Here is a 21522-nt window from a genome sequence, read left to right as displayed (position 1 = left end):
CTTATAAAATTTTAACAGCCTTGTGTTTATGAGGCAACACTTTAAACTGAAAAGGAGAATAAACTCATTAAATATTAACTCATAAAATAAAGAGAGAGAGATTGTGCTGGAACATAAGATCAAACAAGACAAAAATGTGTTTTTTTTAATATACTGTGAGCTTTTTTTATTTAGATTGCATTCCAACTGATCTCTGATACAAAGGCTTCGCTTCTTGTTATTGAACTTCAACCTCGTTGTTGGAGATTGTGATGACCGTGTCTCCCGTCATGCAGCTGCCAGTGTCTGCAGATGTGCACATCTTGATTAATCATTGAGAAGTGCCATCAATTTGTTAAGTGATGGCAGAAAGTTCAAAGAAGAAGCCTTGTAAGTTAAATATTGTACAAGTATGTTCAATGAAAAATGGTTCTGGTGATGGGGAGAGTCTTGTCTCACTCTTGTTTCAAGTTCTTTAATTTCCAGTTAAGTGCCCTGCATGGCAGTATTCTGATGTGTGAAGACATAATTGAAAAGCACTTAAAGCATCTGGTGTTTGGAAAAGTGATTCATTTACCAACCCCAAACCCATGGTGACTTTTCTGTAGGGCAACCTATTGAAATGTGACAGATTAACTCAGAACCCTTTGGCACTGGAAAAGTTTAAATATGTGTAAGAAAAGCAGTCTGGGTAAAAATAAATGTGCCATTAGTTGTCATAGTTGTTATCATGTCAGATGTGTTCAGTCACTTCCCATATTTGCATTTTATTTTATTTATTTACTTATTTATTTGAATAGGGACAATGCACATTAATGAACATCAGTATAAAAACAAATGTAAATATGCCGGATTATAGCTACAAAGCTAGTTTTCATCCATAGTCCCTAGGCAGGCAAATACATAAACAACACAAGGGAATGTTAAAAGTCTAGTGGTCACATGACACTGGTGGTCACACTATCACTTGACTTTGGCTTAATACAAATGTTTCCCAGCAAAACCACCCCGACGTATGGCTTACGATTTCTTTGTACCTGTTTTACATTATCTCTATGTGTTAGTAAAGGCACCTTGACACTTGCACACATTTAACCCCTGCACTGCCACTGCCATGCAATTCGTCATGCCAATGTGACCCACTGTGTTCCACTGGGTGCTGCGCTTGTGCCGCTGGATGCTACGTTATAAAAACAGTTATTTCATTGGGGATTAATCATTTGCTCACAGAATTTGGCTGATGAAACCACCTCTAATCACTCTGGAATCACAGAGGAATTTTCTGTAGGTGCAGCTGTTCTCTTGCACTTCATGATTTGGAGAACACATTTGGAATCATCTCAAAGGTAATTATTTGTAATATTTATGTTAGAATGACTTGGCACAACACTTGAATTTTCATTCCTTATGAGTATCTGTAAAATTATGTTTATTATACATTTAACATCTCATCATAATCTTTCAGATGAGCTGCACTGTGGTGTGCAGCGCTGACGCAATGACTCGCAGTGGTAGACAGTGTTTTTGAATTGGTGCAATGTTCACATGTAGTTCACAAAATTAATGCATGCCAGAGATTTTGAACATTTCAAACTTGTCTTTGCACACTTGCATGCAGTCATGCACAGTTTACAACAAGTTTATGAGTTTAATGTCTGGCACGGCAGATTGCATACCAGTGCGTAGATCAAATTTGTGCAACTGTCAAGGTACCTTACGTAAGCACAATGCAAGTGTGTGTTTGTCATAACAAAACCGTGTGAGCAGAGTTACAAAAGTGGTCTTCAGCACAATGATGGATCAATACAGACTGACCAGCTACAATTTGTCACTCATTTGCGCATTTAGTCGCAAATTCACATCTCCAACTACTCTCCAACAGTTGCAGCCCAGTGAGATAGTACCCTTATGCACAAAAATTTGGGTGATGGACACTGGTGTTGGTAAAACACAGATGCACTATAGTTAAATGGAAAATGCTCAAACCAGGTGTTAAATTCAAATTCAAATTAACGAATAATGAAGTGTTAAGTGTTAAGGAATGAATGAAGACATTCGATTCCAAGAGCGATCAAACAAGTCACATTTTACGGGGAAGAGGAATGTTGGTGGGCACTGAAGAATGAGCTAAAGCTGCATAAGTATTCAGATTTCACTGCCAGGCTAAGGTGCAGTCAGGAGAAGTGTTGATGTTTTGCTATTGTGAATGTAGTAAAAAGAAAGACTAAAAATCTGGCCTAAAGTCAAGTTCAAGTTATTTTTTTTATTTATGACAAATCCCTGTCTTTGGATTGACTCTGGGGAAAGTTCCAGACTGCAAACCAGGATCCATTCAGAGGCACATAAGGCCAACAGTTATGAGCTTGGGCAGTATCTACTGTATGTTTTCTTGTAGTTATGTTCCTTGTCAACTTATTGGTGAGAGGAGAGCTGTGTGCCTGCATCCTTGGAACAAATCCGGTTCACCAAGGATGGTGCAGGGCTGCTGAAGTTTGTGGGTGAGCTGAGGTGGTGCTTCTCTAGGTCCCACTGCACTGCAAGGTGTATTTAAATATTCCATGGTGCAATAGCCACATAGGCCTTTCACAGGCAGGTTCAGCGCACATGTGCATTCTGCTTATCAACCCAGAGGTGCCCCTGAACACATCATACTGCAGTAAAACTGAGATGAAAACACATATTAATAACCAGAAATGTAAAACTTGCTGCAAAAATACAAAACAATAATGTTGGTTTGTACCAGAGGTTACACTGGTCAAGGTTGGACTGATCACAGTACCCAGGTGAGGCATGGAAGAGGGCGTGGCCTGTACTTGTTGGGATTTAGAGGGGATTATAGGTGGTCAGAGGAGGGGATGGAGGATTTGTTGTATGAGTGAAATGCTAAAAAGTTACACGTAAAGGAGCTGTGGTGGATGAGTATGTCTCACACACATGCATTGATGTATCACTCACAGAACTGTTTCCTTGCCAGAAAACCTCCTACTTCAAGGTTCGTCACCTAAATAGAAATGCAACAGGTGCTGGCCTTCTTGTGTTTGAGAGTGTACTCACACTGGGCATGGTTGCCATGGACCATGCACAGGCACAAATTCTCCCCACTCCCCTGCACACCTACACTCACACTGCACCCCATATTACTAAGCCTATTTATGTATTTCATTTTATATGGGGAGTTGAAGTATTGCATGTGCATGGGATTAGAAACAGTGAAAGAATAAATGCATCTGCAGTTACTTTGATGTAGTATCAACCTTCATGTAGCTGGACTATGAGCTTTACACTATATGCTATAGATCATCAACATAAAACCCAGAGACTCGTCACACTAGGCAATGTTTTCCAATTTTCCATTGTCAAATTTTGGCAAGCCTGTGTCCACTGTCAGATTCCTGTTCTTGGTTGACTTGAAGTGTCACTTCTGCTGCTCCCTGCGTCTGCTTCAAGATTAAATGTCTTACGAGTTCAGAGATACACTTCTATATACCATGTTTGCAAAAATGATGATTTGAGTTAGTTTCTTTTCTGTCAGTTTGAACCAATCTTCCAGTTGTTCTCTGACCTCTGCAGTCAACAGGGCATTTTGGTCCAGAGACTCAGTGCACACCTCATATTTCTCCTTTTCGAGATCATTCCCTTGAGATGGTTGTTTGTGAACATATGCCTGTAAGTGCTCAAAGGGAGCTGGTATTACTCATTGTTTGTCTGCACCCTGTAGACCATCACTAGCCTGAAGCTTAGCTTGTATCAGTCTGTTTAGCTCCAGGGTCAGCTTGAGAGTTCCAAAGACTCTGCTGAACTGTTTGTTCTTTGGGGAGTAACTTTTCTCCCAGCTGCTAGTGAGGACTTTTAATGATTTTTGTTTGTCTGTTTTAGACACACCATGTGCATGGGTGCACGAATGACTAGAGATAATATGCTGCTAAAATAAAAGGAAAGTTTTGAACTCAGCCAAAGTGGGATAATCTTTTACATATACTGACCACCAGAATGGTCCAGAAAATTCACTTTCTGTCAGTATCAAAGGCATTGTCAAAGACTTATCAGCATTACTAAAAGTAGCATTAACACTTACCGTACATTAACATTTAACATCACTCTGACCTTTGCCCCTTAAACCTTTTCACAGTCCATGTACCTTGTTATAACAAACAACCCTTTTCATATTCTTCATTGTTTCCTACAGTATTATGGTGAACGCAACAAGACCAGAATTATTTTGTTAATTACACTGGTCAACAATTTTCTTGCATGGACTTTGAGAACTGATGTAGGGTAATTTTGGGGTGCTGAATCCGAATCTGAGCTCAGATTTCCTCTATTACATCACATTTTTTGCAGTCTGCATGTTCCGTATTGATGGATTACACAAAAGTTGCTCATTCACTCACAAGTTTGATGCCACTAATCATGCACAAAGCTTAGTTTTTAAACTAGGTTTGTGAAATGTGAAGAGCCGTAATATCGTTTATGGCATCGAAGAAGTGTGCAAGGCTGCAGCTTTTGCTTCAATGCTAGATATGAGAAATATGTTTTCATATCTCAAAAATGTGATGTGACTGGCAAAACCTAACACCATATTCAGATTCAGTGCCTCCAAATTACCCAAAATCCATTGGAAAAACTCCATGCAAGAAAAATCGTGTTGACCAGTGTAATGAAAAGGAAAAATACCAGCAAATTCCCATGAAATTGAAAGTCAATAAGCATTACCATCGCATCCACAGTGCTTTCATTGTGGGCTTCCCTCACGCATACTATCATCAGTTAGTTTTGAAAGTGATTTGACAGCGTGCTAATCTGCTTATGATTATTTTTCTCCAGTAGCTGACAAAGGCCAGGGGATTCCCACATTTCACTTGCCTGTGGCAAATGAAGTAGGTGGTTATTTTAATGATGTTTAATGCACCAGTTGCCTGCCTGGACCTAAGGACCTAAATCATTTCTGTGGTGTAGATGCAGTGAAGCGCAGAAAAAATGCGTTCAAGCCAACGCCATTTAGCTGACTGGGATGGACTTTGCATTGAATTAAATCTGGCAGTTTGCAACTCATCTGCTCCAAAAAAATTATTATTTTTCAACCCTTCACACATAGCACAAATAAGTAGGAATTACTAATCACGGCGAAAAAGCTCAAATGAGCAAACTGCGAAAACACTCAGGGACACACAGCCAGGCTGGCGGGAATGATCCTGCTGCCACGGTTTCATGCACAAAACCATTGCAGTGGGAACACAGTGTGTGCAGCTGGAGCGTGTGTAACCACACTGTACAACTGCTGTGCAAAAAAATACAAATAAAAATACATGCCACCCGTGGGATTTGAAATTGCAATTTACAAAAGCTCTGATTAACAGACAAAAACTTTACCACTGCACTACCATCACTGTTCTATAACAGGACTGTAAAATGCCTTAAATCATACATACATTTACCTCCTGGTAAATGTGTGTAAAAAACAGAGAAATTACACAATGTAGACCACAGAAAGTGCTGTAATTGCCCCTGTTGTGGAGGAAAGGAAAAGAAAACAGCTGGAACATGTTGCACCACATCACGCCTCTGCTGTGGAGAAAACAAAATAAAACCAGACACCATAAAAACACCGTGACTGTGTGTTGTTTTTTGCAATGCCACACTCTTGGGGCCACTTACACAAATTTCACATCCAGCTCAAAAGTGATCGTCTGCTCACTGTTTTCGTGCTGACAACACAAATGGCCGCACATTTTCAAAGTGACAAGCGAGCGGTGTTGGATGTTCGTGTGTGTCACCTGGAATTTGGCCAACACCTGCCGCAGGAGGGGTCAAACAGGCTCTCACAGCGCACTCTCTGTCTTTCAGCCGCTGGTGTGCGCGAATAGTTGTAGCGACAGGTGTACAAGGTGTTGGAAGCAGCTACAATTTTTCATGAATGGCATGCAATTCCTCCTTCGTGTGCTAGTCGGCTTCAATCGTGTTATGTGTGAAGAGGCCCTAACATCTTGTAATACACCTCTAAGTTAACAAAAACTTTGACATCCAAATTTGTATGGACTGTCTGTAAGTTAAACAGTGGATGAGATGATAATTGCTGTCAATCCAGAAGCAATTGACATTTAAATCTAAGCAGCAGCAACAACAGAAGCAGCTGCAAAGTACAATGTGAATAGTCTTTGTCAGAGTTGTTGATCTTCACTGACAAGACTTTAATTATAAAGTCAACACTGAAAAGCATGACAGGAATTAATGACTGTGTTAGGATATTATTTGTGTTAAAAGTAGATTCTGAGAACAGCAGAGGGCCGAACGTTATGAATCTGTAGGAGTGGTACATTATTTTAAATTTACTGAGACAAAACAATCTGGACAAATCTTAATGAAATATTGTAAAATGTTGGAAACATGAGAAATGTCAGCTGTGCAATAAGTCCACTTCAGGTAGAGGCCAGGAGCCTCATTTATCAATTGTTCAACACGTTTGTGCTTAACCCATGCATAAAAACCATTCTACTCAGAGCATGGAATCTACCAACTTTTATTATACACTTAGAATTGTGTACAAATACATGCACAGCTCTGACCATGCATATGCCCAGTATCAAGTGGTAGAACAGGGAAACTGCACCTGAAATGCATTTTTGCTGTCACGGCATGTAACCTCATCCACAATTTTATTTCAAATGAAGACGTACACAATTAGCAATTATGCCTTGTTCCAAACAAACGTAGCCTCATTGGTGTCAAAACTTACAAAAGACACTTGTGTAAATAAAATGCAACTTTTGTCTTGATCATTTAAATAAAAAGAACAAAGACATGGAATCAACAAGCACACTACTCTCTGCCTACAAGGCATGAAGCAAATAGTTTCTCTTCTGCAATTTTATATTAAATATGGGTCTGTGTTATTTTTGCTGCTCAAATGTCATTGGGAGAGATTTTATCTTTATACAGACAGCAGCATGGTGATATCACGGGAGTGCAAAGGATTCTGGGGCAACTCTAGCAATAAATAATTGTGTACTTATTTTGTTAATTGGAAAGATTTAGGCTGGTTCTTGTGGTGAGCTTATTAAAGATTCTGAAAGTTATATCCATAAGTCATTTGTGATTTTAACTTAAGAAACATAACACAGACAAATGATGGAGTCATCGCCACCAATTAGTGTTGGCACTTGCTGCATTTACTTTATCTCTCTGCGGTGAACCAGCCTAGTCTCACATTTTTTTTGTTCATGCTCCCGTGACGAAATTAGTCAAATGTTTGTGACAGAGGTTGTTTTAACTCACTATTCCTAACCCTACTCCTACCCCCAACCCTAACCTTAACCATAACATAGTCTTACTCCTTCGCCCTACCCTAACCATAACCATAACCACCCCTGACACCCCCCCCCCCCCGCTTCACTTTTAATTTCGTGTAGCCATCACGGAATGAATAAGAATGAATTTGTGCTGCTGTGACGAAAATGAGGCGCTTTCATCACAATATCACGAACCAATAGAACCAATATAATTAACCCTCTGGGGCCAACGCTGTCATATATGATGGCTAAGACCAAGCTTTACTAAATTCTAAATAACTTCTGAATGATATGAGATAGAAACTTACTTTTTTTTGCTGAAAAGTTAACTCCGTGGACTTTTGAGCCAGCCATCGGCCATCTTTGTACTCCTCATAGAAGCTGTGTGATGACGTGCGCAATTTGAGTGTCCAATCGGAATTGGTTCACCGTCACATGGTTTTCCAAAATCCAATAGTAGGGCAGGTTTACCTCACATGAAAAGCCAAAGATCATTTTCAGGAGTGATATGTTACTAGTTGGCCTGTTTGAATAGCCCCCTGGGTGCTCCAATGAGTACATACTATTAGTACATACTCAGTGCGCCCTGTGCCATTACGCACAACGATCAGTGAAAGCAGGAGCACACGGAGAGCCTCTGATGACAATCTCACATGCTCAAACAAAGAGTGTGTAACTATCAGGATTGCTCCACTAGTTTGCATGTGAATGTTACTGGATAACTCTGTTGCTTTCTCTGCGTAAAGCACATTTACCATATCAATAGACAACAAAACGCATAGACCATTTTGTATATATTGTTCAAATGTGCATTTGTGTTTATTGTTTTGAACCTTTCTGTTGAACAGTCTTTCACACAAGACCTCAAATTACCTTTATAAAGTGTTAAAACAGTTGTTTATTATAGTTTGCTGTGTGTTTTGAATAAATGTGTGTGGGGAAATTATTTTTCGCTTTATTTTTTCTTTGCCTATTTTTGATTGTAAATCTTTATTACACTTAAAAAACACAACAAAAACATATATTCTGAAAGCACAGGTTGTCCTGAAAAAAGAGACATAAAACTTGATTGTGGGATGCAGGGAGAGCTGTTAACAGCAATAATAAAAAATTTATGCCAGGCGAGTGAACTGTCCAAAAAATGCCCTCGGACCCCAGAGGGTTAATGAAGCACGACTTGCTGTGAGACCAGGTTGGGTGAACACACACAAGCACCTTGATCTCTGTTTCACAAAAATTCTCTTGGCTAACCCTAACCCTAACAAATGGATTTTTTAAACCATATTTTGTTAATTGTGGGTATGTCTGACTGCAAGTGACCATGACATGTAGAACATGTGGAATTTATCAACAGCTGATACTTATAGATCTGCATCTGACTGGCAGGTGGCTGGTTGATCAAACAATTTTTTGTGCTGACACACATATTAAATTGTGTTTGCATAGCAGCATTTCAAACCTTTTTCTACACACAGTTTGATAAATGAGGGCCGTGGTTCAGGCTGTGAGGTAAGTAAAGGTTCATTTACATTTACTCTGATGGACTACCCAGCAGTGGGGAATAAGTTTCATTACACTAGAAGTCTTTCAGAAAGCGCTGTAACTAGGTTTAAGGATATGATTCCTTCTTTATGTTCTCTAATGCCATATAACAACACAGTGCAGAGTAGCTACCTAAACTCTGTAAGGGAGATAGAGTATCTCGTCAATAGTTTTACATCCTCATTGAAGACAACTTTGGATGCTGTAGCTCCTCTGAAAAAGAGAGCTTTAAATCAGAAGTGCCTGACTCCGTGGTATAACTCACAAACTTGTAGCTTAAAGCAGATAACCCGTACGTTGGAGAGGAAATGGCGTCTCACTAATTTAGAAGATCTTCACTTAGCCTGGAAAAAGAGTCTGTTGCTCTATAAAAAAGCCCTCCGTAAAGCTAGGACATCTTTCTACTCATCACTAATTGAAGAAAATAAGACAACCCCAGGTTTCTTTTCAGCACTGTAGCCAGGCTGACAAAGAGTCAGAGCTCTATTGAGCTGAGTATTCCATTAACTTTAACTAGTAATGACTTCATGACTTTCTTTGCTAACAAAATTTTAACTATTAGAGAAAAATTACTCATAACCATCCCAAAGATGTATCGTTATCTTTGGCTGCTTTCAGTGATGTCGGTATTTGGTTAGACTCTTTCTCTCCGATTGTTCTGTCTGAGTTATTTTCATTAGTTACTTCATCCAAACCATCAACATGTTTATTAGACCCCATTCCTACCAGGCTGCTCAAGGAAGCCCTACCATTATTTAATGCTTCGATCTTAAATATGATCAATCTATCTTTGTTAGTTGGCTATGTACCACAGCTTTTAAGGTGGCAGTAATTAAACCATTACTTAAAAAGCCATCACTTGACCCAGCTATCTTAGCTAATTATAGGCCAATCTCCAACCTTCCTTTTCTCTCAAAAATTCTTGAAAGGGTAGTTGTAAAACAGCTAACTGATCATCTGCAGAGGAATGGTCTATTTGAAGAGTTTTCAGTCAGGTTTTAGAATTCATCATAGTACAGAAACAGCATTAGTGAAGGTTACAAATGATCTTCTTATGGCCTCGGACAGTGGACTCATCTCTGTGCTTGTTCTGTTAGACCTCAGTGCTGCTTTTGATACTGTTGACCATAAAATTTTATTACAGAGATTAGAGCATGCCATAGGTATTAAAGGCACTGCGCTGCGGTGGTTTGAATCATATTTGTCTAATAGATTACAATTTGTTCATGTAAATGGGGAATCTTCTTCACAGACTAAAGTTAATTATGGAGTTCCACAAGGTTCTGTGCTAGGACCAATTTTATTCACTTTATACATGCTTCCCTTAGGCAGTATTATTAGACGGTATTGTTTAAATTTTCATTGTTACGCAGATGATACCCAGCTTTATCTATCCATGAAGCCAGAGGACACACACCAATTAGCTAAACTGCAGGATTGTCTTACAGACATAAGACATGGATGACCTCTAATTTCCTACTTTTAAACTCAGATAAAACTGAAGTTATTGTACTTGGCCCCACAAATCTTAGAAACATGGTGTCTAATCAGATCCTTACTCTGGATGGCATTACCCTGACCTCTAGTAATACTGTGAGAAATCTTGGAGTCATTTTTGATCAGGATATGTCATTCAAAGTGCATATTAAACAAATATGTAGGACTGCTTTTTTGCATTTACGCAATATCTCTAAAATTAGAAGGTCTTGTCTCAGAGTGATGCTGAAAAACTAATTCATGCATTTATTTCCTCTAGGCTGGACTATTGTAATTCATTATTATCAGGTTGTCCTAAAAGTTCCCTAAAAAGCCTTCAGTTAATTCAAAATGCTGCAGCTAGAGACTAACGGGGACTAGAAGGAGAGAGCATATCTCACCCATATTGGCCTCTCTTCATTGGCTTCCTGTTAACTCTAGAATAGAATTTAAAATTCTTCTTCTTACTTATAAGGTTTTGAATAATCAGGTCCCATCTTATCTTAGGGACCTCGTAGTACCATATCACCCCAATAGAGCGCTTCGCTCTCAGACTGCAGGCTTACTTGTAGTTTCTAGGGGTGGTAAGAGTAGAATGGGAGGCAGAGCCTTCAGCTTTCAGGCTCCTCTCCTGTGGAACCAGCTCCCAATTCAGATCAGGGAGACAGACACCCTCTCTACTTTTAAGATTAGGCTTAAAACTTTCCTTTTTGCTAAAGCTTATAGTTAGGGCTGGATCAGGTGACCCTGAACCATCCCTTAGTTATGCTGCTATAGACGTAGGCTGCTGGGGGGTTCCCATGATGCACTGTTTCTTTCTCTTTTGCTCTGTATGCACCACTCTGCATTAATCATTAGTGATCGATCTCTGCTTCCCCTCCACAGCATGTCTTTTTCCTGGTTCTCTCCCTCAGCCCCAACCAGTCCCAGCAGAAGAATGCTCCTCCCTGAGCCTGGTTCTGCTGGAGGTTCTTCCTGTTTAAAAGGGAGTTTTTCCTTCCACTGTAGCCAAGTGCTTGCTCACAGGGGGTCGTTTTGACCGTTGGGGTTTTAAATAATTATTGTATGGCCTTGCCTTGCAGTATAAGGCGCCTTGGGGCAACTGTTTGTTGTGATTTGGCGCTATATAAAAAAAAAAATGATTGATTGATTGATCTATTGTGAATGTCAAATATGCTGCCGTGTGATTGGCCATTGGATTCCACATTCAGATGATGATGGAGAATCCATGAAAAACGCACTGACGCTTCCACATACACACACACACACACACACACACACAGTTTGGATCCAGATGTTTGCAGCTGCAGGTGATGTGAAATGTTGGGGCTTTTACACACTCACAGATATCAATGTCATGGCTGTAATTTAACGCACCACATGTAACATTAGGCTGCTACACTGTTCTGAATCCGATACACAGCTGCCGCTACCAATACAGAGTCCAAAAGAAGTGGCCCTATCCTGCGGAACAGTTTGGCTTTGGACATCAGAAAGTACACTTGCAATGAATGTTTTAAGGAAAACCTTAAAACTTGTAAATCATGAGTTTATGTTTATCATGAGTTACATTGTTTTATCTGAGGGCCCCTTCAAACATAAGACGAAGTTGGGTGAAAGAAACAGAAACTGGCTGAAAAAGGGTGAAAAAAATGAATTGGGTGAACCGTGAAAAATTCCACCTGCTGTCGGGAGGGACCACGATGGGACAGGTGACAATTTTGTGCACGCTTGTGTGCAGGCGCAGGAACACAGTGCGAGCATGTGGGAGGTGTGACACCACATCACGCGCACACAGCAGCGGAGCAGTTTAGATGCTGGACATGTGACATAAATCACAAAAAGTATTAAGGACAAAAGAATGAGAGAGCCCAGAATATTAGAATAACAATCAATGTACTGTTTAAATGTAAGACAATTATTTCAATGGTCATGATTCTGTTCTCATTATAAACAACAACAAAAAAATACACCAAAAAAAATCAACGCAATTTTTAATACAGCTTCAATTCCAATGAAGTTGGGACATTGTGTAAAATGTAAATAAAAACAGAATACAATGATTTGCAAATCCTCTTCAACCTATATTCACTTGATACACCACAAAGACAAGATATTTAATGTTCAAACTGATAAACTTTATTGTTTTTGTACAAATATTTTCTCATTTTGAAATGGATGCCTGCAACATGTTTTCAAAAATGCTGGGACAGTGGTATGTTTACTACTGTGTTACATCACCTTTCCTTCTAACAACACTCAATAAGCATTTGGGAACTGAGGACACTAATTGTTGAAGCTTTGTAGGTGGAATTCTTTCCCATTCTTGCTTGATGTATGAACCTTCAGTTGTTCACCAGTCCGGGTCTCCGTTGTCGTATTTTGAGCTTCATAATGTGCCACACATTTTCAATGGGCGACAAGTCTGGACTGCAGGCAGGCCAGTCTAGTACCCGCACTCTTTTACTACAAAGCCCCACTGTTGTAACACATGCAGAATGTTGCTTGGCATTGTTTTGCACAAATAAGCAGGGACATCCCTGAAAAAGACATTGCTTGGATGGCAGCATGTGTTGCTCCAAAACCTGGATGTACCTTTCAGCATTGATGGTGCCATTAGAGATGTGTAAGTTGTTCATGCCAATGAGCACTAACATACCCCTATACCATCACAGATGCTGGGCTTTTGAACTTTGCGCTGGTAACAATTTGGATGGTCTTTTTCACTTTGCGTCTGTCCCATTTCAAATGAGACTCGGGCCCAGAGAAGACGGTGGTGTTTCTGGATGTTGTTGATGTTGGATTCATTTTGCATGGTAGCATTTTAACTTGAACTTGTACATGTAGCAAAAAAACTGTGTTAACTGACAATGGCTGTCTGAAGTGTTCCTGAGCCCATGCGGTAAGATCCTTTACACAATGATGTTGGTTTCTAGGGATTGGAGGTCACGGGCATTCGGTGTTGGTTTTAGGCCTTGCCGCTTACGTGTAGAAAGTTCTCCAGATTCTCTGAATCTTCTGATTATATTATGGACTGCAGATGATGGAATCTCTAAATTCATTGCAATTGAACATTGTTACATTATTACATTAAACTCTTGGACTATTTTTTCACACAGTTGTTCACAAGTGGTGATCCTCACCCCATCTTTGCTTGTGAACGACTGAGCATTTGGGGATGCTCCTTTTATACCCAGTCATGACACTCACCTGTTTCCAATTAACCTGCTCACCTGTGGAATGTTCCAAACATGTGTTCTTTGAGCATTCATCAACTTTCCCAGTCTTTTGTTGCCACTGTCCCAGCTTTTTTGAAATGTGTTGCAGGCATCCATTTCAAAATGAGCAAATATTTGCACAAAAACAATAAAGATTATCAGTTTGAACATTAAATATCTTGTCTTTGTGGTGTATTCAATTGAATATAGGTTGAAGAGGATTTGCAAATCATTGTTTTCTGTTTTTACTTACATTTCACACAACATCCCAACTTCATTGGAATTGTGGTTGTAAATTGTAGTCCACATGACAGACAGAAAGAGTGGAAAATAGATAACATATATATGATAAGGAGAAAGAAGAACTCATTTATGTGGAATCGCTTTACTCATACTGCAGTGGACACAGTGGGTGTGTCAGCTGACTACCAACCAGCGACTCACTGACAGCTGGAACTGACAGAGTGCACACAACATGTTAAATTAAAACACAGAGAACAGAAGGACAAATAAATACATACCACAATAACTAAATATATATTTACATAACAAATACTTAAAATACATTATTACAGAACAAAGAGACAGAGGGTGAGACTTTTTTTTTGTGAGCCATGAGTTGGTCTGAACAGGTGGGGGTGTCCGCGATTGCAGCAGCTGCTCAGCGCTATGTCCTCACAACTCACAGCTGGGGAACATATATCATGCCATGACCACCAGCAGCTCCCAACACCCCACCGCGATACACATGTGGCATGCTGTCCTCACACGGTAATAAATAAAAGCGCATATCACTTTTGCAACACAGTCAGCAGTGAGCGCGGTGAGTGCACACATCATCAGCCAGGCTGCCCCATGTGAAGAGCTGCCAATCAAAATGTCACATTCACCACTCGAGTTTTGGTCCACATGACACAGTGTCCTTCGGCATGCAGTGCGTTGGACAGCTGGACACACAGAGCTGCTAATTTGTCCATGATATGACCATTCAATCATGCCAGTTAATTACTTCTTTGTTTATGTCCATGTTTTATCTACAGGGGAACAGATGTATGATACTTGTACTGTCTGCTCTTTAGAACATGAATTAAATGCAACCCCAATTCCAATGAAGTTGGGACATTGTGTAAAATGTAAAGAAAAACAGAATACAATGATTTGCAAAACCTCTTCAACCTATATTCAATTGAATACACCACAAAGACAAGATATTTAATGTTCAAACTGATAAATTTTATTGTTTTTGTGCAAATATTTGCTCATTTTGAAATGTATGCTTGCAACACGTTTCAAAACAGCTGGGACAGTGGTTTGTTTACCACTGTGACCTCACCTTTCCTTCTAACAATACTCAATAAGTGTTTGGGAACTGAGGACACTAATTGTGAGTGTCATGATTGGGTATAAAAGGAACATCCCCAAAAGGCTCAGCCATTCACAAGCAAAGATGGGGCGACAGCAATCCAGATGCACACTGAGCTGGACAGCGATCGCACTCCAGCCACTTCAGCCGCACCTGACAATGTTGGATAATGGTGTGGGGGGACGACACACTCACGCGCCATTTGTATTGTGGAGGGGTGAGCACACCGCACACTTGCATGCCATTTGAGTTGCTTGGTAAAACACTCGTGGGGCACTTATAAAATGTGGGGCCATACGCACAGCCAGCTTGAAAGTGGTTGTCTGCGCTCTGTTTTCGTTCTGGCAGTGCGAATGCCCCACCTTTTCTAAGTGCACCGGGAGTGGTGTTGATGTTCGTGGTGGCACCTGGACTCCAGCCGACTCTGGCCGAGAGTGGGTTGAATGGCCATTCATTCAGCATTCACCAACATTCGGCCGCTGGTGTGAAGACTGCCTCGGCCGTGCCATTCGGCCACGGTTCGACATGGCTGATAATTTTGTGCAGCTCCTCTGCCGTGGCACCATATGTCCAACCTGCATAAGACATGCCGTGTAATTGTTGCGAGTATGATCAGATGGCAGTGCGACGTCATCTTGCCTACTGTTCGGATGGGTTTCCGGCACGAGAGGTACCCAAATGTAGAGTGCATGTACTGTGTCCGCATGAATGTGGCATTTCAGTGTGGCTCTAATTTTCCATGACTGCCAGTCGAATCCTCCGTCATGCGCCATTCTGCCTCACTTGTGTTATGTGTGAAAGGGCCCTTAACTTTGCTATACTGTAGTTGCAGTTTTGTGTTTATTTGTATTTAACATTTCATATTAGCTGTTTTTATCTAGTTTTTTTTATGTGAGGCAGTTTGTAAAATGTTCAACTTGAAGTCAGTCAGTCATTTTCTAGACCTTTGCTCCTTCAAGGGTCACAGGGCGCTGGAGCCTATTTCAGCAGTGACAGGGCAAGAGGCAGAGTACACCCTGGACAGGATGCCAGTCTATCGCTGGGCCACATAGAGACAAACAAACTCAGTCACACTCACACACACACCTATGGCCAATTTAGAGTCACCGATTCACCAAACCTACTGTCTTTGTAAATCGGAGGAAGTTGGAGCACCCCGAGGGAAGCTATGTGAACACTGGGAGAACATGCAAACTCCACACAGAAATGACAAGGAGGGAAGTGATCCCATGACCTTTTTGCTGTGATGAAACAGCACTAACCACTAAGCCACTGTGCCGCCACATTCTTATTATTATTATTACTGTTATTATTGCACATAAGGTTACATCACACAGCAGAAATAATTATTTACTGGAAATGCCAAAAATATAAACAAATACATAGATTTTTTTTCTTCATTTTCCACTAGAGATAGTCATTTGAATACAGTAAAATTAAACAATTTCTGTAATCCCTTTAGTCTTTGGGTTGACTGCTGGAAGTTTATCGCATTTCTGGAATGCATCTTTGAGAGTCTGCTACCTGTCGTGTTATCTGTTCACTAGCATAAACCCCTGGTACTCTTTCACTCCATAATTCCACCCCTCTGAATGCTGTCTTTACACACATTACAAGTAGGTGTCTTGTTTTTCGGGGTTTTAAGAATAAATTATATCGAAACAAGTGACATTTTAGCCTGACCATTAACTAATGTGTTCATGCAGTTGCAGTAACCGACATTGTTATGGTTGGAATCTGGATTGGTGAAGTATTATGTTCCGACAGGTTCATGGTCCAGTGCAAGCTAAGGACTGGAATATGTATCTGTCAGTGGATCGCCCTGTCCATCCAATATCTGATGAGTGAATGACATCAGTATCAGACCTGATATGATATAGAATCTGCTTGGGCTCCATCTCTAATTAAAAGTTTATTATGTTGTTATTCTGTACAGTTACAGTCAAATGTTTGGACGCACTTTCCCAATTTCATCAAGCTGGAAACTCCAACTCAAACTTTTGAATGGTACTGTATCAGTGAATTGACCAGTAATTTGTTGAGGTTGTACCAAGGCTTGTACTGGGCTTCACCTCCTGAAATGCTGAACATATAACATGGTATCAAGAATGGACTGATATGCAAATTGAAAGCATTATAACATGATGTCATGGTTCTCATTACATTATAAGCTTCATTACCAACCTGCTGCAAACCTCATTATAAAAAGTCTGTACCACAAACACTGTCCTTGGTGCTGAAAGTTTTCCCCAAGTTGTTCAAGTGAAAGTCTAAATCATACATTGTGAAAAAGGATGGTGCAGCACTTCTGAAGCTAAAATACCCCTACTACCCCCTAATGGCTGGCAGCAACACAGGTCATTAACCTCACTTCCGTTATGCCTGTCAGTGATACATGAGGTATGCACTCTGAGAATGAATACCTCCCAAGGATTAAAACTGGCCGAGCATTATTACATCTTCCAGCTGACACAGGGGGTCAGCCAGATGTCTGATTTGTATCCCTATCAGTGCTTGTTGATGTCATGTGATGAAAACGTTGAAAAGAGATACATGGAATAGTGACATTCTTTGTTAAAGCAATACAAATGTATATTTGCATTCCAACAGCAATAAGTCTAAAAGCCAAGGTGTGAAAGGGTTATGGGGGTTGTGTCATTTCTGTGATCGCAGCATTAATGCATGAAAGGACATTGAGGTTTTAGAGCAACATACTCTGACTTCAAGATGATACTTTTCAAGGGATCTCCATGCATTTTCAACAAGGCAATGCAAAACCACATTCTGCACATATTGCAGAGGCATGGTTGTGGAATATAAGGGTACAGATACTGGATGGGTCTGCCTGTAGTCCTGATTTGTTGCCAACAGAGAATGAGTGGAGAATCTGGAAATGAAAACTGTAACAAGAGTGATCCTTGTACTGTTGCACACCTTGAGATGTATTTGCAGGAAGAATGGGAAAAAGCAACACCTTCATTGTTTTGTATTCATATTGCTAAAATGTCTTAAGGCCCAGTCACAAGGCACTTAACGAAGGGCAACAAAGCTCAAATAAAACAAAAATCTGGTCTTTTGTTGACTTTCATTGGCACTGTTCAACCTTCATGCAGCTTTGTTCCTGCAACTGGCGCCTAGTCTGGCTTTTTAAACTGTCAAAAAATTTGAACGAATGCTGCCGAAAACCTCAATTTGTCCGTATTTCGTTTTGCTGTCATTCTTGACAGTTTCTTATCATTTACTTAGTTTTTGCAATGTTAGTGTTTAGTTTGACTTCATTTGACCAGCTGAATGTTTTCATACAGCACAGAAGCCGGTTTGTGAGCACTGCTGTGGTGAAAAGATGCAGCTCCTCCAAGGCGGTGCCAGTGTGTGGTGTGGGGCTTCTGCCGCTTTGTGTGATGGGGTGAGTGAGGCTGCTGTAATGCCTGGCCAGCCAGGAAGAATTTGTTGGCTTCCTCCACCAGCGCAAATGCACCCGATATCACAGGAGTGCGCAGGAAGCCTGAAAAAAAAAAAAAAACACTGGTGTACCGTGGTGGCTGCTGTATCACTGTATTACGTTAGTCAGCCACATACGAGGTCTGTGAGAAAAGTATCCGACCTTTTTATTTTATGCAAAAAATATATGGATTTCATTCATATGTTTTTATGAGGTCTGTCAATAAAGTAACAGACCTTTTTATTTTTTTTAAACTATATGGATTTGATTCATATGTTTTTACGTCAGACAAGCTTGAACCCTCGTGCGCATGCATGACTTTTTCCACGCCTGTCGGTGACGCCATTCGCCTGTGAGCACGCCTTGTGGAAGGAGTGGTCCTGCCCCCTCATCGGATTTTCATTGTCTGGAAATGGCGGAATGATTTGGACTTTTTTTCCATCAGAATTTTTTCAGAAGCTGTTAGAGACTGGCAGCTGGAAACCATTTGAAAAATTTATCTGGCTTTCAGTGAAACTTTTACGGGCTTCACAGAGAATAAGGACTGTTACTACAGCTTTAAGGACAGCTTTAAGGACGGCTTTAAGGACTCTCGGCGCGCCGCGCTCCAAGCTGCGACGATGAGGCAGAAAACACCAGATCATTTCTAAGCTGATTGCTCTGTGGATACGAGACCGTCGTGTGCACTTTCTCTGGTTATCACAAGAGCTGGACATCAGCCATTTTCCGACAGATTTCACTTGTAACGAGATTTTGTCATGGAAAGCCACGCGGAGGCTTCGTGCGTAACGACCGATTCGCTGTTTGAGCGAGACACAGGAACACCTCTGTTTCGGCGTGTAATGGGACAAGTTGGGACATGCCTATCTCAGCTTTCAGTGCTTACCAGTCCAGTAAGTATCAGAGAAATTGTGGAGAGCTGGGCTTGTCCTAACTTGTCCTCTGACACGCCGAAACGGAGGTGTTCCTTTGTCTCTCTCAAACAGTGAATCGGTCGTTACGCATGAAGCCTCCGCGCAGCTTTCCATGACAAAACTCTTGTTAAAAGTGAAATCTGCCGGAAAATGGCTGATGTCCAGCTCTTGTGATAACCAGAGAAAGTGCACACAACGGTCTCGTATCCACAGAGCCATCAGCTTAAAAATGATCTGGCGTTTTCTGCCTCGTCGTCGCAGCTCGGAGCGCGGTGCGCCGAGAGTCCTTAAAGCCGTCCTTAAAGCTGCAGTAACAGTCCTTATTCTCTGTGAAGCCCGTAAAATTTTCACAGAAAGCCAGATAAATTTTTCAAATGGTTTCCAAGTACCAGTCTCTAACAGCTTCTGAAAAAATTCTGATGGAAAAAAAGTCCTTTTCATTCCGCCATTTCCAGATAATGAAAATCCGATGAGGGGGCGGGATCACTCCTTCCACAAGGCGTGCTCACAGGCAAATGACGTCACCGACAGGCGTGGAAAACTCACGCATGCGCACGAGGGTTCAAGCTTGTCTGACGTAAAAACATATGAATCAAATCCATATAGTTAAAAAAAATAAAAGGTCCTATTGACAGACCTCGTACGTCAGCCAAGTTTGAACCTTTGTGCGCATGCGTGAGTTTTTCCACGCCTGTCGGTTGCGTCATTCGCCAGTGGGCAGGCTTTGAGTGAGCACTGGTCCACCCCTCTCATCGTTGTTTCATTGCGAGGAAATGGCGGAATGATTTGGGCTTTTTTTCCATCAGAATTTTTTCAGAAACTGTTAGAGACAGGCAGCTGGAAACCATTCGAAAAATTTATCTGGCTTTCGGTGAAAATTTTACGGGCTTTACAGAGAATAAGGAGTGTTACTACAGCATTGAGGGCCCACAATTGCTCACGGCTCGCCGCGCTCCGAGCCGCCATCGAGAGGCAGAAACCACCACATCATTTCTAAACGGATTGCTGTGTGGAGCCGGGACCGTCGTGTGCAATTTCTCTGGTTATCACAAGAGCTGGACATCAGCCATTTTTCGGCAGATTTCACTTTTAACAAGAGATTTTGTCATGGAAAGCCGCACGGAGGCTTTGCCCGTCACGACCGATTCGCTGATGAAGCGAGACAAAGGAACACCTCCATTTCGGAGTGATAAAGGACAAGTTGGGACATGCCTATCTCGGCTTTCAGTGCTTACCAGTCGAGTGAGTATAAGAGAAATTGTGGAGAGCTGGGGATGTCCCAACTTGTCCTTTAACACTCCGAAACGGAGGTGTTCCTTTGAAACAACGATGAGAGAGGTGGAGCAGTGCTCACTCAAAGCCTGCCCACAGGCGAATGACGCAACCGACAGGCGTGGAAAACTCACGCATGCGCACGAAGGTTCAAGCTCGGCTGACGTAAAAACATATGAATCAAATCCATATATTTTTGCATAAAATAAAAAGGTTGGATACTTTTCTCATAGACCTCGTATATTGAGAAAACTGTCAGTGCTGTCTTTCTCTCCCGCTCTTTCTCTCTCTCTCTCTCTCTCTCGCTCCCTCTGTCTTGCCGTCAGTGCTGAAACAAGAGACAGCAAGTTTTAAGTTTGCTTGTGACTTTAAATGCCAATATTTTCTACTTTTTTGTCTTGGGGGGGGGACACAGAAGGACTCTGAGCTTTGCGATCTGATGTTCCCAGCCAAGACAAGGGAGCAGTACATCCCGCTGTACATATGGAATCCATTTGCTTTACCGTTTTGAGAACGGAGCGCATTTGTACAACACAAAAAAAAAAAAATAAATAAAAAATTAAGGCAGGAGTGCGTCAAGGCCTACACACAAGAATTCGCATACATTAAAAGCAAACATATGCAGTTGCAAATCTAAGAACACAAAGACACACACAAAAAAAGCTGAGTACACGTGCTTTTTGCGTGTACAGACAATGATTACAGTTTTGGTATTTGAGAGATTTCAGAAATATTAGGCGTGTTTTAAGTGTGTATTATTTTTTTTGGAGTATTTAGCATGTGTGGTTCGTGTCAGGGTGTGAGTTTGCTCGGTTTTGTCTTTATTTATTGTGGTTGCTCTCTGGTTTTTCTGTTCCTCTGTGTGATCTTTTCCTGTTTTGGTTTCTCTGTCTCTCGTGTTGGTGGGTGTGCCTCTGCTGTCTTGACCACGCCCTTGGTTTGGGCTCCTCCTTGTGCACCTGCTGTCAATCTGCTGTTGATTACTGGGATGTATTTATACTACTCATTTTGCTCTGTTCCTTCGCCGAGA

At 41.1% G+C, this 21522-nt stretch overlaps 1 protein-coding gene and 1 long non-coding RNA gene across 2 annotated transcripts in view; both read left to right on the top strand.

Moving 5' to 3' along the window:
• sgcd (sarcoglycan, delta (dystrophin-associated glycoprotein)) overlaps positions 1–21522 on the top strand; it is a 406078-nt gene that overhangs the window by 212365 nt on the left and 172191 nt on the right. The window lies entirely within an intron of this gene.
• LOC117516968 lies at positions 760–19959 on the top strand. The gene is made up of 3 exons (XR_004562602.1): positions 760–916; positions 15697–15702; positions 19950–19959. It is a non-coding gene; the product is annotated as an uncharacterized LOC117516968 (long non-coding RNA).

The sequence above is a fragment of the Thalassophryne amazonica genome, chromosome 9 (assembly GCF_902500255.1).
Source record: "Thalassophryne amazonica chromosome 9, fThaAma1.1, whole genome shotgun sequence".
Classification (NCBI taxonomy): Eukaryota; Metazoa; Chordata; class Actinopteri; order Batrachoidiformes; family Batrachoididae; genus Thalassophryne; species Thalassophryne amazonica.
The sequence above is the reverse complement of the archived record's forward strand: the minus strand, read 5'-3'. Positions and strand labels throughout refer to the sequence as shown.